This window comes from Fundulus heteroclitus, chromosome 3 (assembly GCF_011125445.2).
Source record: "Fundulus heteroclitus isolate FHET01 chromosome 3, MU-UCD_Fhet_4.1, whole genome shotgun sequence".
Lineage (NCBI taxonomy): Eukaryota > Metazoa > Chordata > Actinopteri > Cyprinodontiformes > Fundulidae > Fundulus > Fundulus heteroclitus.
This window is the reverse complement of record NC_046363.1, coordinates 8,339,032-8,344,671: the sequence shown is the minus strand read 5'-3', so window position 1 is coordinate 8,344,671 and position 5,640 is coordinate 8,339,032.

Here is a 5,640-nt window from a genome sequence, read left to right as displayed (position 1 = left end):
AACAGGGGAGGGGATTAATAAAAAGGAAGGTGCAATTCAAAGTTTCCAAACTATCTTGACGCGTCGATTTTGCCATGATCCAAAAACCAGCTTAGCTGAAGAACCAGAACAGTTTGCAGAGCTTCACATCTTGTTGTATCCTCTGTCAATACCCAGAACTTGATCTCAGCAGCTTCCAGGGAAGGAGATGTCAAGAGGGCCTGCTCAGCCAATCAGTAGCAGACTTAAAGAAAGAAACAGCAATGTTGCATTAAACCTTTAACAAGAAGAAAATGTATTATTTTACTTTTGCTCTGACTCAGAGAGCGAGATAGGATGGAAACAAGCTAACCTTGTAGGTAAACGTTCTCCAGGCTGAAGAGCACCAGGGGGTTGCCTGGTGCTCTTCACAAAATACTTGGAGTCAATAGGAAAGAAGAACATGTGGAGATACCGAAGCAACACCTCAAGACATTAGCTGAGAAGTTGAAGGTTGGGCATGCACAATGGCCTTCACTAAATAACACAAAATTGATTGAAACAACAGCAAATTTAATGTTTTAGACCCACAAATCTAACTCAGTTTAGGGTTGGAATGATCCAAAAATTCCAGCAAGCTGCTTTGAGGTGTTTACCCAAACCATACATTTTAAAAGACAACTGTATGAAATTCCTTAATTAAAGTAAATACCAAATAACAACATTCCTTAAAAAATCTGTCTCTCTGTTCTGGCATTGAATAACTGAAACAATGTTGGTCGTCCTGACCTGAAACATGAAGGTTTGGTCTGATTTACTGTCAGACAGTCAGAGGAACAGATGTTTTAGACAGTTTAGGTCAATATGAATAACACCCTTTTCACTGCCAGCCATAACACTCAACTATTTTTCAACTATTTCTGTACTTTCGATCTGGCAATTTCTGATAGAATAAAAAGTTTAATGCATTTTTTTTTTGGAATTAACATCCTGAAAAATATTTCAGAAGGTACTGAGTGTAACCTTTTTATTAAAGCACAATCTGTCTGAGGGGAAAATAAATGATGCTTTCATTCTTTTCATACAACCATTCACCATTTCTTTACTATTCAAACATTCATACGAAGACTTAAAGCCAGTTGAGGCGCTCTGCCGGTCATCTTATTGTTTCTGATTTCCACATCTATATAAGCCTCCGAAAGAAAAATGAACCAATTCACAAGTCGATGTCAAAAGAAGTCGTTCAGCGTTGAAATCTTTTTCACTTCTATTTCAAAGGTTGTATTTTTTTTTTTATTGTTGATATTTCATGAAGAGCTTCATCTTCTCAGGACATGCCACTGGAAGAAAGTTAAACACGCATGTTGTCTTCTAAGGTACATCATTTCCAGCATTCTTTTACATACTTCTTCAATGCCGATGCATGGAGAAGAACATAAAGGGCACAAAACATCTGACCTAGAACTATTTATTGTTACGATATTATTATACCAAGTCCAACATTACCTTCTTTCTTCTTTCAGGTTTTCAGACTCTCTGTCCTTGCCGCAACTTTCTTCTTATTTTAGCCTGCACAGGTCCTCGGCACTATTGATCGCGTTATCGGCTCTCGGTTTAGGAAAGCCTTGGCTTTGAAAGAATATTTCATTATCAGCAGCAACAAAAACGATTTCCTTTCGCAATGGACTAAGACCATGTTAAAGAGTTTCACATTCATTTCTTTCAAACCGTGCAGGGACTTTGTGCCGTCCTTCTCAATGCACTCAATGGCGCCTTTGGTTGTTCGACTGCCGTTTGTGAATATGAAATAACAGTCGTCTTTGTCGTGTCTAATCTGCTGCTCGGTCAGTAGCATTAAGAGGACAGAAGGAAGTCCTGAATCAAGAAAGTCGCACCAGGCTTCACGGGAAACAAAACAGCCCGCTGCATACAAGCCGGCCTCGGTGTGCAGGTTTTTTCCGCCAGTGAAGTAAGGTTTGGATTGCAGTTTGGGGCGAGAGTCAAACTCCCTCAATCAAACTCTCTTTTCCACTCCTGATGTCCCCACTAATGAACAGCACTAATGGATTGACAACGCTGGCGGGAGGGGATGAGCGAGCACGGAGGAGCTGTGTGAAAGCACAAAGGCCGGGTTTGACCGCCAACAGCATCTGGACCTGATCCAGAAAGACGGTGGCTCCCACAGAGAAGAGGCCCGAGTGTTGTGCCGAAGGGTGAGAACATAACACAGGGTACGGTGGGCACACCTCGGAGCCCCTGAAGCCACGCCCCTGCTGAGCATGAAAACACTTTTTGGGATAATTACAATAACTCCTGTTTTAATATGAGCACTAACATTTGCTGCATGTTCTGTTCAAGGCTCTCATGTTCACCACACCAGCATTTTGGTTTTTTTTTTGCTCTACACTGAACTTATGCAGCCGCATCAAAGCATGCAGGCATAATTTAAACTTCAAATCAAATTCATTTGTAGAGAGCCAAAACACAATGAAAGTTATCTTTTAGCCCTTCTAATGCACCCTGTGAAAGCAGCCACAACCCTCTAATGTTTCCACATGTCTCAGATTTTGGCATGCATCAGTATCCACCCCTATTACTCTGATTTCCCTAAATAAAGTCCAAGCAATTGCCACCTGTGATCCCCAAATTAGCAAATATGAGCCCACCCGTGTGTAATTTAATCGGTGTGTACGAAATGTGGGTGTGAATGACTCTGAGGTTTGTCAGAAAACATCAGAGGACAAACGGCATCTTAAAAACCAAGGAACACAGCAGACGGGTGAGGGAGAACGTTGGGTAGAAATTTGAAGCTTTGAATGTTCAATGTAGCAATGTTCAATCCATCGTCGGAGAATGTAAAGAGCACCAATGAGAAAAGCAGCCAAAAGGCAAACTGGTAGCTCTGGGGGAGCTGCAGAGATTTACACCTCAGGCAGGAGAATTGGTTAAAGGGACTACTATTAAGACATGCGCCCCACAAACCTGATGGGACTGCATGTGAAATGTTTTTTTCAGGTGGTAAACTAACGCTGTGCATTATCATGACACTAATTCCCTATAGTGAAACATGGTGATGGGAGCATCATGGTTTGTGGTGTAAAGAGGAGGCGTAAGGAGGACCAGGCTAGCTGGTATGTATCGATCAGACTATGAATGGAGCTAAATCCAGGCGCAGGCCTAAGTCCAAATGAGAATCTGTAGCAAGGCTTCAAAACTGATGTTCGCATGTTCTCCATCCAATCTAAGTGTGAACTATTTCCTGAAGAGAACTGGGCAAAAGTTTGAGATGCGCACCGCTGGTGGAGACATAATCCCGAAAGACGTCCACCTCTACAAGTGAAAAGTCTGTCGTTGTAACATGAGAGAAATGAGTGAGTACTTTTTTAGGCACTGCATAAAGAGAGAATTAAAAATTTAAGGGTGATTTTAAATCCTCATCGAGTTCAGTCCTGATATATCTATTTTCATCCAAGTCCAATTATTCAGTTAATCCCCAGTTTATGAAAGCAAATATCCAAAGACCTGTCTCTCGGAGGAAAGTGATAGCTGATGCCCAAACCTGCTAGGATTCAGTCTTGCACTCAGCGTACACCAGGCAGCACACAGCAGTGTAACCGACTGGAGGTCATTCAACAAGAAAAGACCTTCAGCAGAACCAGACTCATGAAGGGCGGCCATCTGCCCTGACTAGCTCGCGGTAAGAGGACACAACAGACTCTCACCAACACAGAGGACACACAAAGCTGTGGGCCAGAAAGACCTTGCTAAAAAAAAAAAAGAAATAAAACTTGCCGACAACAATGGTGAAATGAAAAGAAATGGTAAGGAAAAAAATGCATAATGTCAGAAACCCACTAGTGGCACAGCCAGGAGGACAGTTTAAGGCTGAGGAGTCCAAACTTTTTGTCACATAGGCCACAATTGTCAAGACAAAAGTGCTTGACCATAATTTGACTAAAATATAATTAGATTTTTTATACCCTTCTCAACAATAAAAGAAAGGAATGGAAAGATCCCTTATTGTCTCACGTTAGGGAAATTCAGGTGTAGGCCTGCCAGCAGCCAAGCGCAAATCTACAACATTAGAAAATACAGTACTGTAATAAATCAGGCATGCAATTTTTTGATTAAATACATTCCGCTTTTTTGTGTTTTTTTGTAGAAAAGGGATGTGTAAACTTGTAGATCCAAGACTAAACATTTTCAGGTGTATTTTTCTTATGTTTTCATCCTCCGTGCCGATACTTCACCGTGGTCATGAAGTGCTATCAGCAAAATAAATTCAATGCTGTTCAAAGGCTTTTATGTGTCTCCCTTATTCAAATAAAAATAAAAAAAATTCAAATTTTGTCTTTTTCTATAACAACAACTGGATTTGAATCATTCTTCCTTTTGATAAACCTCCCTCTATTTGGTGAAGTTTAACCAACTAATTAAATGTAGATGTGGGTCCACCAAAGTCCGGCCCTGAGTAAAAGTCACTGGAAAGATTACTTTTACAACGACAATGGCACATCTGAATCTTTATAATACCGCCGGTTTATGTAGCAACATATTTTTTTACTCTGAAATCAAAGAGTAAAAAGTCTGTTTATTAAAACATGAATACTTTCCTCTGTGCCTTATATTTTCCATCGTAAGAATGTAGTAATATGTTAATTTTGCCCTGGTTGAAATTTTAAAAAGCCTCCATCAACCATCTCTCCTGAGGGGTCAAATTTGTACCTTTCTTGAAAATATAAGGAAGGAGGAATATAAGGAAAATATAAGGCACAGAGGAAAGTAGTTAGGGGCCCCAAGAATCAGTCCAGGGGCCACAAATTTCCCCTTTAGTAGGTTAAAGAGCCAAATAGAACTGAATATCCACTATAGACTTTATTCTTATTATACAATAGTTCACTGTTCCTATTTTTGCAAGTCTTTCCTCTGTTTTACTTTGTCAGTAATGTTATTTTAAGGGGGGTGTGGGGGTCATGTGGTGAGAATAGGGAATTACCAAATGAAAGGATTTTAAGTGTGAATGTTTGGTGTTCTTTTAAGGAAATTTAAGGAGGCTCGTTGAAATTTCGTTGTATGTCATATTTGCAACAACAATAAAGCATCTAAATCTTTAAAATACCGCCGGCAGGGTAGTTCTTGTATTTGATTTCCATAGGTTGAAGGTTTGCAAATAGTGCCATCACTATGTCCGTTGATATTGGATAGTTTTGGTTGTTTTTTATTTGCATATTCATCTTAACTTAGCCAAAATTACCATAAAACAGTAGCTAAAATGTTGACATTAATGCAAATGCATTTGTCCAAAAAGATTTTTTTTAATCTCTTTTTTATCATTTATAGGCCGTAGGGGTTTTGTTTGTTTGTTTGTTTGATTTTTCCAAAAGGCAACTGATTTATTTTAAATCATACTCCAAATATGTTCCTAATCTGTGGCATACAATAATATTTTTAGGTTGCTGTATAATAATGTTATCCCATATATATATATATATATTATATATATATATATATATATATATATATATATATATATATGATGAGAAAAGACTGTATTAAAGGACGGAGTAGAATATTTAGAGAAGAAGAAAGTGATGCACTGCTGTCTTTCAGCATCAGATGAGCCACAATGAAGGCGGGGGGGGGGGGGGGGGGGGGGGGGGGGGGGGGGGGGGGGGGGGGGGG